Raw genomic sequence first — 12,344 nt, forward strand, 5'->3', positions numbered from 1 at the left:
CCACTGCAAGGAATAATTTGGAGACATGGCTGTTGGACTGACATTCGGATGTATTTTAGTGAAGCATAACACATCAGGCCTCCTTGGAAGTGAGCCCTCCTCACTTTACCTGGTCTAGTGTTCCTTGTGTCTCCTTGCAGCAGGTGGCCCTTGAAGTCAGGAGAGCTCCAAGCCACACTGCTACTTGTATAGACTGTTGTGCTCTACCTTACTCATTTCCCTTGAACCTCTCATATTCACTCTTTCTCCCCACACCCAAAATAAAGATCCTTGAGAAAGTAGGCACATCTTGGAACAACTAGGAGACTCCAAAGCTCCAGACTTTGGAAAAATCAGGTGCAAAGTGAGAGCAACACATTTACAATGGTCACCTGAGTGTAGCACTACACAAAATACCAAAAGCAAGAGAGTTGAACATTGCTTTTTTAAAACTACAGATGGGCTGCATTAACCACAAAGGAAACTCAAGAAGAGCTCGTGTCTGGAAGTAATAAAATACATTTGCATAACATGCATGGTGTATTCAGTGCTAGCAGTAGGTGCTGGATGAAGAGTCCAACAGGCTGGGGAACTCCTTTGTCAACGGGCATGCAAACCCAGAAACCCTCTCCCAAAAGTGGCCTGGAAACACCTCCTCAGGGCAGAAGGTGGGTCAGTCTCCAAAGCACAGGTACTGTTTCACCTTTCAAAAAGTCAACCCAGTTTTCAGGTGACCTCTGCAATGCATGACAACCATTTTTGAGACACCAGAAGTAGATACACAGAGGAAATTCATATGATCTAAGCAACTATGAAAAGTTTACCTCCTAAACCTGTGCTGGAATTAGGGCACACAGGTGCCCTTAAGTGATGGTACAACAACCTAGCACAGAGCAACATCATGGGCTGAAAGCTGCATAACTGCAATGATAGAAATATGCTGGTGTAGCAAAACCAGTCCTGCTCTCTGCACTAGCATGGAGATTGCCAGCAGTTTCTCTCCACCACTGTACAGTGTATCCCTCACACTTGCTGAAGTTGCAATAAGTCCCAACTATTCTCCCATGCAGGCATCAGTCAACTGCTGATAGCTATAGTCAAGAGAACTTAAACAAAGTCATCCCATAAGTCATCTTCATTTATCTACTTTCACCCCTTTTTTCTTCAGAAGATTACAGGACTAAGAATGGATACCTCAGTGCAGTAACAGATAGATTCATCCAAAGCCACATCCTCACACACTGTTGCCACGTGTAACATCAGAGCACAAACCTTCTCCTTGAACATAAGTAATAAGGGCCTGTGTTTTTTGGAGCAAGGAGAGTATGGCTGAGGTTCTTCCCTTGCTGACACACCACACTGCTAAGCTGCTGTGGCAGGCACCAGAAGCAACAAATGTAAAGTCAAAAGCATTATAATCTAAGGAAGGGCTGGAGAAACCCAAACTGAGATGTCATAATAACATAAGCCAGAATTCATTACCCTTGTAACCAAAAAGAAACTATTGATATGCCAGTTTCCACCCATAAATAGCTATAGTTGAGGGTCTGAGTTTATAAAATGTTGAATGACTTACCATATGTTGCACTGGATGGTTTTGGTCGGAAGTCCACAAAGGATCAGTTAGACAGCAATTTCTCCTGTTGAGACAAAAACTAAGAGGTAAAAACTGCCTTGCCAAATCCAGAAGATAAGCACAAAGACACATTGTTTTAAATCACAGGGGAGCAGCATGTGCTGGAACACATAAGGAACAAAGCAAATACAGACTCTTGGGGTGTTTAGACTACAGCCTGCCTGCCTTTTTCCAAGTTCAGTTGAATGAAAAAGCAATTTACAGTGAATTCAGGATTATTGCAGACATGCCAGAGAGTCCCAGCTGCACAGCAAGTTGTTTAACCTGGGAAAGCCAGCTCATTTACAGGTAAAGGTTCCAGGTGTTTACAAGGCAATGAGGAGACATAGTTTGAACAGTGCAGTAGCGAGGAGTTGGCTCACAACAGCTAGCCCTTGTCCCTGTTCCCCCCCCCCCATCTCGTGTGCTGATGCCCAGGCCTCTTGGCAAATGGGTCCCACTGCATTTTCTGCCTTTATCTGGGATAGCTTTATCCCTGAAGACATGGTGGTGAAGGACACGGTCAGCAGGAGACATCCCAGATTTTCCCTGGCCCTGTTTCTCTGCCAGGGATTTGCTTAATTCCTGTGCCCTGAGCACCTCATTTGCCACCAGAAATAGGTCTAATATCCAGGTTTTAAAGTTGTAATTCCCTGGACTAGAATCAATAAGCAGAGATGCATAAGGGGCATGGAGAAACAGTTGAGGCACTACAGATTCTTCACACTGGTTGCCAAGTAGATTAATCTTCTTGACCTCCATGGGACAGGCAGGTTGTCTTAGTCACAGAGGACTCTGAAGTGGGTCTGATTTGGAGAAGGGGAGACCCAAGGGTGGACATGAAGCCTGGAAAATGGACTGTGGCACAAGCTTTCTCACTGCACAGTGAGGGATGGCAGTGAGCAGAGGCTCTCAGGAAAAAATGCTGAAGTTCTCCTTTCCCAAGAAGGCACCAGCATTTTGATTTCACTTTAGTTGGGCCACTGCAGACCACCAACCCACAGCCCCACATACCCTCCACTCTGAGAGGGCTGCAGTTGTTGTGATACACTATTTATCTGTATGAAATGCACACATACACATATTGAGTGCTATCCACTTGGTACATATGCAAGTAAGATACAGTCCTCAGCCTGGAGGGGAATTATCATTGTGGGTTACCAGCTGAGACAAATTCATTTTACAGGCGAGAGTGGAAAATGCTGCTTAAAGATCACATGAACCAAAGAGAACAAACAGCAGGGCCTGAAGCAGTGGTGCAGAGAGGTCTGTTATGTGCTCCAAATTGCTGAGTAGCTCTGAGCATGGCCATCATCAGTTCTCTCAACAGACCTTCCTTCCAGAGAAATGAACTAGACTTTAATGCCCCACTCTTACCTCAGGATCTAGGCATCTTCCATACCCACCCATCACCTCCACACACAGTCAGCATCCCTAATTTAGCAGTGGGGCTGGGCTAGGGCAGCACCGTACAGGGGGTAGGTAGAGGTGGTCTCTACCAGTGATTGACGCCTGCTGTAGTGGTATCAGAGACTCAAGTACCTTTTACCTTCACTTCTTTACCCCTCTACCTGCACAGATTGCAGGATCTCTGGGGGATGGCTTATCTTTTATCTTCTGCACTCACAGACAGCATTGTAACACTTACACTATGGCTGCCAGTATCAGCCAGCAGGGCAACAGGAGGAGACTTGCCCTTCCAGTAGTTACTCCCAATTTACCCCAGCAATAGATCACTCTGGGACATACCCTCGGTATGTTTGCCAAGCTTGTTAAAATAAACATGAGGAAGCTCCTTGAGGCAGGTCCCCCAGCTTCCCAGCTCTCAGACAGCTCTGCCTCACCAGCTCCTGAAGGTCTCAACCCACTGCTTAAAAGGCAGGAGGGGAGCAAACAGCGTTCGCTTTGTGTGACACGGAGGGCTGAGAAAATTTGGAAGACAAATTATTCAGAATAAAAAGCAGTGCAAAAACAGATTAGGAAACTACTGTGCCGTGACTATTAATGAAGCGATAGAAAATATCAATCACTCCCCAGCCTCTGAAGCTTGCTGTGAGAGAAGAATTAGGAGATTTTATGTTCCAAGTACCAGGAAACCACAGGGCCCTGGTGCCTAGTTCTCAAAAGAACACTGTTTGAATCACAGGGAGGAAAGCAGAGTGCTGCAAAAAGAGCCAAAGGCAGAGTTTAAAAATAGCAGCTTTCAGTTTTGTTTCTTTTTTCTTCTGAAGTGCCTGGATATAGGATCATGTCAGAGGGTGGATAAAGAGAGCACACCAGCCTCTCTGGAGACAGATGTCTTCCTGAATACAGTACTGCTATTTGGGGGGTTGAGGGCTTTTCATTTTGCACTCTAGCCCCCCAACAAAGGAACTAGTCTCTCCTGATCCTACTGTCCCCCCAGCCCAAGAGAAGGGCACTAGGGAAGTGGGAACCAGGCAGCTTAACTAGCCCATCAGCGCATGCAGGAGCCAGCACAAATGAGCAGAGCCAAGGGCTGAATGTGTGATCAGGCCTGAACCATTCCCTTCTGGACACATGCAGGGCATGTTTTCCATAGCATTAAGAACAATGTTGAAATGCAGTGCAAGGAACGAGATTTACTGACATGTTTGTGCTAATGCTTTGGGTCTGGGTGCAGGGAGAAATCATGTCTGGCTGCTGTACACCAGCAAATGTGCTAAACCAAGAGAAAGGGTATCCAAGTTTTGATGCTGTTCAAATTTCTCCAGCCCCTCAGACTCCGCACTATGCACCATTTGAAAGACCACCAGGCCAGATTCACAGCACCTACCAAAGCAACCAAGTGTAGAAGTTGGATGTTAGTATCTTAGACAGGCAAAGGAGACAAAGCAGTATTCCTGAAACGGACAGTAAAGCTTTAGGTCATGCAGTGGAGTACCAGTGATGGTTTTGAGGCAGAAATGGGGCAGAGTCTGCAGAAAGAAATGAGATTTTTCTCCTCCAAGTAGATTGAAAACCAGATATGTCTTTAGGTAGCTGATCTTAGAAGGCAAAGCTCCATCCTTGCAGAGAGGCAGGATGCCCCCTTGGGCCTTTGCTTAGTCTGTGGAAAGAGAAGAAAGGCACAGCTGATGCTCTGGATAAGGCTGTCTGAATCTGACTCCCCAAGGAAGTCTCATGTGTGTTATGACTCACTGCTCAGAGGATGCTCTCAAATCTAGAGAGGAGTAATCCATGTCACAAGGACAGCAAGTGCAGGGAGCCACATAAAATACCTTTTCCCAATTAGCAAACATAAACACAAACTCTTTTTCCCAGGCAGCTCAGGGACAAAACAGTCAAATTTTTCACTGTTATAAGCTATGATCCAAATGGAGGGCAGGGGGAAGAGAAATACTGGCTCTGTTGCTTGGTTAATAGTAGTACACAAATCACTTAAACTGCTACCAACATATTGACTTGTTACAAGTTCAGTTTCTCCCATCACTGGCAAGGGCTTCTGGGGTCTAATGTAGAGAATAACCAACTAGCACACAAGTTACACAGCATTCACAAAAATTCAAATACGGTTTAAAAGCAAAAAGCTAGTGCTGATAGTTATGCTGACCAAGTCCTAAAGGAACATTTTAACTTTACAAATATGCAGAAAAATCCCAAACATCTGGAATCTGAAGTATTTCCTTGTAAAGAAGTTTCCACTGGAATGTCATCTGTTCTTGCTGTTATTTGAGATAGGTGGCTGACACAACTGGACTCCAGTGTATGGCACAAAGCTTTTCATTCTTGTGGCTCATAAGATGGCCTAGGAACCCAGTAGTGCCATGGGCCAGCGTAGTTGCCTTGTCATATGCAGAGACTGTTAAGCAGCAAACTTCAAAAAAGCTGCTTGCATAAAGTTAGAGCCACACATGTCCTAGAGCTAGTCTGAGAGAGACCCAAAGTAATATGCTGTTGCTGTCCTTCAAAAGGACCATGCCAGAACGTACTAGTGGTGCAGTGTCCTGCCCTCCAAGTAGGCCTGAAGCTTTTATTATGCGAGCAAGACTTTAAAGCACAGCCTCAGTTCCAGTTCATCCAGTGCTTTCCTCCCTCCTGTTTAGCCTTGCAGGTACAAAAAGCTTCTTCAGCCCAGCTAGCCTGGGATTTTCCCTTGCTCAGCTTTTGGTGGAGATTACTATGACTGCTGACAAAAGCAGCGTACAAATGCCTTATAATGCAACCCTAATGGTAGAAGAGCTCTCACCAAATTGTCACTCCAGGGACTTTCTTGTAGTTTCTGCACAAATAAAAGACATGAGCTGTTTGGGACATGGCAAAACTGGCATCCCGATCCAAGGAGGCAATTCAGAACAGGAGCAGGACTTCATACAGTGTTCCCCTCTCTTAAATGTAGACATAGCAGATTGGAAAAACAGGTGGTTTTTCCTCTGAGAAGAATATATACTAGGGAGCATTAAAAAAAAGCCAGGGCCAAGGTGAATTAACGTGACCAACTACCGTGTAATTACTATGAAGTACAGGCAATATGAAGCAGTGCATTTTCTCATGTGTGGCTGGGAGGACAGATTTGCCATCAAGCTTCTTTTGGAAAACAGTAGGCGAGGGCTCAAAGCAACATGCGGCTGTGTGTTCATCTACTATTGCACCCTCCTAGCACAGATCCCAGGACTTTCTTGTACTTTTTAGCCCTCAGCAGTCGTGAAGTACCAACAGATACACATACTCAAGCCTGGGGAGCTTTCTGTTTTTCAGCTGGAAGACTTCAAAAGGTTTCACAAAGGCTGAAATGAAAAGTCATTTGGATGTTTCTTAGACAAAACCTTGTTGTTTCCATCCTGCAGGAAGTGCCGATGCTTTGAAGACAACCAACCACGCTGACTGAGAAATGGCACAAGACATCTTTGAGTTTGTCTCTGCCAATGCTTTGACCTTGCCGCAGCAACCAGCCAGAACTTGCTGGTAAGCTCTCAGTACTTGGGAAAATAGCAGCACCATTCTACCATCTCTCATCCAGAGCAATACACAAACACATTGTACTTCTGGAACAATTCTGTACCTGGCTGCAATTTGGGGCTATAAATGCAGGCAACAGTGGAGAGGGGCACATGAGAAGAGTAGTAGAAAGCTGGCAGTAATGATGGATGCTATTTTTTCCAGAGTTCAATATAGCTTCTACAAGGAACAAGCTGCGCACAAGGAACACTGCGTCATGCCCACACTTCCCAGATATGCCCTGGATTGAAATCCTGATGGATTTCTGTACCGCTTAGTGCTGGCTGCAGAGTAGGTTTTCTTGGAGTTTTAGAGACCAGCAATACAAAGGTACTTCTGAGAGAATGACGCTGTTAAGATATATTGTGACACAGCAGTGGAAAACAGAGTCTCTGGCACAACTAGAAACATAACAGTTTTCCAAGAACTATTTCATTTTATGGAAAGGATGTGGTTGTGAACATGTATTTTGTTACGATAGCAAAAAAAAAAAGGCACCAACACCATCTCCTAACACATCCAGTGCAAGCATTTGTGTAACCCAATAGTTTGTAGGCCCAGGGCAAGATATTGCACATTTAGAAATCCCGAGGCAGAAAGGAAAAAGGCCTTTTAAGGAAGTGGCACTTAAGTTTTCCTTGCAACTTCTCTGTGTATCTGAATTACAATCAAGGGTTAGTCTGAAGTAGCCTTATGTATTCTGATCAGAGATCCTCCATAAACAATCCTACTGAAGCTACAGATTTTTCTAGGAGTTCAGGTTTGATCAGACTCCTGCTACCAAACTGCCAGCTTTCTAGTATCTTCTGTGACAAATATAAGGCAATATGGAAGAACTACACATCTCAAATTTCCTTTCTCTGCATAAAGAACCTTACATAGTACATTTAAAATAACCTTATCAAAGAATAAAGCTCCAGTGGAACCATATTAAGAACAAATTTGCATTGAGACCAGAGACATGAGTGTCCAGCAGAGAAAAGCAGTTCAGTTATGTTTTGACACACAAGAATTCACACATCACAGCCTGGTCCTAGGATAACTGGTGGCAAAATCCTTTTTGCAATAGGCCCAGTGGTTTGGATTCTACTAATGCCAGCAGACACTTGACCTGGCTGTCTTGCCAGCTCCCAGGTTCACGCTTTCCTTCTTTGTTCATCAGATATTTGAAGCAACAGTCTCTCATTCCTCTCCTGCTAAAAAAAAAAAAAAAAAAAATCCCCTTGAGAAGCCTTCTCTGTTCTCTTCCCACTTACACTTCCAGCTGTTTCTTGCCTTTGCATTACTAGTTCTGTGCAAATCCAGGTCAACTCTGAAAATAACTTCCTGGCATTTTTAAAAACCTTTCACTCTGATTTTTAGATGGAATTTTGAACCTTTCCAATAAAAGGCTTGTGATTGGCCAGGGAGATCATACAAATCATCCTGTTTCTAGCCCCAGATTGGATGAGAAGTTTGAGCATAAATTTGCCAGGTGATGTAAACTGTTTTCCACATATACATGCATTCAGATTAGTTCTCTGCTAACAGCAACTCACCAGCAGTAAAATTGGCTATAAAACTCCATCATCAGGTGCTTTGTACGCCAAATCTCTGAAACCTTACACAAGACGACTGCCTATTGCCCAGGCCTACAGAACAAGATAAAACTACTGCAAAGAGCTCATTTCATTATCACTGCACTGAGTGGGTTGTATCAACATTAAGGCCCCAGTGTCAGGCATTGCAAGGCAGCCCCTGTCCTCAGGAGTTAAAGATCTAAACTAGACAAAGCAGGGAATAATCCTGAATTGCCTTTTCTTATGCTGGAATATTTCAGATTAATAAAGCTGCAGGTTTTGGCACACAGTAGCCAGCTCTGAACAATTTGCTTTGTATCCAGACTGCTTAAAAGACATCAGGGTGAATTCATTCCATTGATTTTCATTTGGGAAGAATCCCAGGTCTCTGATTTAACTCCACTTTTCGATTGTATATTATAACTGTGCCAGACAAATATCCATCCAAAGCAACAGCATTACCTCTAGCAGATCCTGTGGGAGTTTATGTTAACAGAGTTCAGGCACTTTCTGTCCTTGTTTTTCAAGAAACTCTGGACCATGTGGCCACCATAAGCCAAATGAGCCACAAAACTTTACATGCACTCAGGAGCAAGCCTGGGCTACCACAGTTATGACACGACATCAACATGGTCCACATCTGTAGCCCTAACACGGTCTGGAGCCCCGTGAGCCTCCCCTGGGAAGCCAAAACAGTTGCTCATGTCTAATCTCTGCCACAGTTTTAGTGGGGAATTTCCTCTCTGCACTTCAGGTGGAACAATATTTTACGCAAAGCTATTGCCGCCTGATGACTGAAGAGGCAAATTAAGGGAAGGCATCCAGTAGCTGGAAATAAAGCTCCATTACATTATATTAAATATTAAATATCAGTGTAGTAAGCCAGACAACTGCATACTGAATTAATAATTTTATTTATTCCATTTAGTGGAGTATGGAGGACACTTAATCATCACAGCATTTTAGATCAGAGCTGGCATCAACAGCTCAGCTCTAAGAGTATTTTACGGAAAACATAGAGGTGGATTGAATAGCTGGAAGTAAAGAGAGTGTGAATGTGTGAAATACAGCAGATTTGGTAACAATAAAGTTATATGGCCTTGATTGTTCATTTGGATACTACTGCTCCAGCAACACTTTTTCTAAAGAAAGCATAAGCAAGTCCCCAAAGATAAGCTTGGGTTGGAGCTTGTGTAGGATCTGGAGGCACTTAACTTCTTTTCTTTTTGTAAAACATTTATTATTTTTAAAGCAAAAAAAGTATTTGCTCAACCAACACAAGAAAATGTCACGGAGAATTCTGAAGCTTTTTTTTTTTTCCAAAATGTAAATAAAATAATAACTCTGAAGATGAAAAAAATATGCTGATACAACTGTCTGAAAATGTTGTGGTTTTTTTTTTTTTTTTTTTTTTTTTTTTAAACTTAGAGTGGTCAACTATTTTTCCAGACTTCAATACTGAAAATTAAAGACATTTTTGCAGGAAGGTTTGGCAGAAGGAACCCTACTACCTTTTGAAATACAGGGATTAAAATATTAAAGAGCTACAATAGGACACCCAAGGTATCTCCCCTCTCATTATTCTTTCATTTTTCTACTTCCTAATTTTGGGCTCTCTAATTGCCATCTTTTACAGCCATATGAAGAAATGGCTCCCCAGGCATCATGCAAGAATCAGCACTTTTCTCCATCACTCAGCAGGAACACCCTACCACTACTTAGGTACATTTCTCAACCCTAATCACTACCAATTGCTGTGTGTTCTAAAATTCAATCTACTGGAGAAAGAAATAACTGATCTGCCATTTCCTGCAACTCTGATTTCCATGCCTTTCATGAAGCAATTTCATTGACTTCACAGGAGCCTATCTGGATTTACACCTGTGTAAAAACGAGGCAAGAAAACCTGACCCTTGGTGTGGAATATCAAGTTCATAAATGTGTTTTGTATCTCCAAGAATCTCCCCATCTACAAAGGTGAACAGCTGTTGCTATAAATCAGACAGTCTTAACCAGCCATTAGAACTTCATCCAGATGATCCGTTAAAAATATACAAAAGCAACGTTTTGGAAATAAAAATCTACCCTCATGTCCTCAGGGACACCTTCTGTTGGAGAAAAATCTCATAATTCAAAGCTAAAATTAGCTCACTTTAATGCTTTTTCAGGTGAGCCATGATACTCAAGAGTAACATCGCCTTGAAAAGGCCTGTTAGATGACTTAAGGGATCCTAAACATCTGGCAGTTTGGTACATACTGCATCGGAGACATCTAGTGTCTTTTTCAACTTCTCTGTGGGCGTAACTCTTCACTGTTAGCTAGAACGGCTGTATCTGGTTCAGTTCCCATCAACCATTTTCTCTATTTGAGTAGGAAACACTTGCTAAAGTGTGGAAACAGCTGGCAGAGATGGCTGCAGCTTGTATTAACAAAACACGCTCTTATTTCTGACCACAGACTGGCCTTTAAGTTCCGACTGTGATTACCAAGGGCTCTTCTTGGCTTTTCAGATGAGACTATGACACCCAAGACGTACAAGTTGGCTGTGTTAAGGGTTGATTCTTGGACCATAATGCTTGCTGTCAGGAGGGCTAAAGTTTTGTGTAAGTAGAGGGGAGCAGGATGAGCAGCCCAATTTTATTAGCTGGGAGAATGAGACACAGGAAGATTAAATTATTGGCCTCCAGTCATTTCCCAGCGAGAGACACCCATATATTCCCTTCTGAGGGAAATGCCCTAATTAAGGCAGGCCAACATGCAAGTCTTAGCTACACACCACTCACCAGCAGTCTAAGTCCAGCCAGGACAGGGCTGCTGGACTGAACCTCCTGCTGTTGGGGATGGTGATCATACAGACACCTGTGCTCTAGGGTCACTTTGGCACCCAGCTTCCCTGGGACACTAGGAAGCCCACATCATCTCCTGCTCATTAGTAACTCCCAGCTCCTTGAATACATAGCACATGTCTTCTGCTCTCATTCATACCAAGAGCATAAAATGCAGCTCAAAGGGGCAAGATGGTTGGTCAGCCCTGCACTGACCACTGAATGATCACCTATTCCCAATGTGGCAGTTTACCTTCATCAAGGTCACTGCTTAGTCCTGAAAGGTAAGGCCAAGTAATATATCACTGTTCTGTTAGGCTTTGTCCTTTGTCTTTCTAAGGGTACTGGAGTGTCAGACATAACATGAACGTGGAAAAACCAATGAAACACAGACAAAGCTCTACCTTGAACCTCCAGACAGTCACAGAGAGTAACAAGCTCAGCTCCTTTCACTCATTTCCTTATGTTCTTCTGAGACCATGAAAAGGAAATTTATAATATGCTGGAAGGGATGAAGTATTAACTATCAAAAACTAGACTGAAGTAACCAAGAGCCTGGATTATTTTCTCTTTGATGTATGCTTATGTAAATTCAAATAAATACATTTAAATGCAACCCTTCTTCAATTCTAGCAGAGCTTATTAAACCGATTTAAGTGAGACAAGCTAGGCTCCGTGTAACACCAGGAACTCCCCTGACAGTTTGCCTTCCTACTTAATGTGATACTCTATGATTACACATACCAGAGCCTTTCATTCAAGCATTTTAATTTATGAATACTTTTTACATTTTTTAACACCCCTGTGGGCAAGCATTAAGAGTCCACTTTATTCAAGAGTAATCAATCGAAGTGCGGAGAGGCAGCCTCTTTTGCTCCAGATCACGCACTGAAATACTAGTGGAGTTTGGAAGAGTTCCTTGTCCCTCCTTAGTAGTCACCCAGAGACATGATTTCCATTAACAGCAGATACATTCTCTTAATGCTAGGCCACATGCTCCAAGTAGAGATGCAGAGAGCAAACTCGGTAGCAAATAGGCCATAGGAAGCAGATAGAGACTAACCTTCTTCAGGACCAGCCATGATGAGGACACCCATCACTCTTTCTTTGCTAAATTCACTTACAAGCAAGCACTGCTCTCTGTCATGTAAACCTGTCAGACATTTCCTTCATGCATCTTCCCAGAGCTAAGTATCTTCTATGGGAGAAAAAGGTATTAATAAATGACATCAACTCAGTCTTACGTTTTCTCAGACACCACACAAACTGCACATTTGCATACAATCCTTCAGAAGGACCAGCAACCCATTGCTCAGGCTCATCTTTTCTTTTTTAAATTGTTAGATCCATTTTAATGCCATTTAATAACACAATTTGACCCTCTCACAGCGCAGAGAGAGAGTCTGGTT

The 12,344-nt window shown here is 43.1% G+C and overlaps 1 long non-coding RNA gene across 1 annotated transcript; it reads right to left on the reverse strand.

Annotated features, from left to right (window-relative positions):
• Window positions 1–1,565: 1,565 nt before the first annotated feature.
• On the reverse strand, window positions 1,566–12,134 carry LOC142036437 (uncharacterized). The gene is made up of 3 exons (XR_012652152.1): window positions 11,999–12,134; window positions 4,497–4,661; window positions 1,566–1,619 (listed from the first exon to the last, which is right to left on the reverse strand). It is a non-coding gene; the product is annotated as an uncharacterized LOC142036437 (long non-coding RNA).
• Between the last annotated feature and the right edge of the window lie 210 nt (window positions 12,135–12,344).

Source organism: Buteo buteo, chromosome 11 (assembly GCF_964188355.1).
Source record: "Buteo buteo chromosome 11, bButBut1.hap1.1, whole genome shotgun sequence".
NCBI classification, from domain to species: Eukaryota; Metazoa; Chordata; class Aves; order Accipitriformes; family Accipitridae; genus Buteo; species Buteo buteo.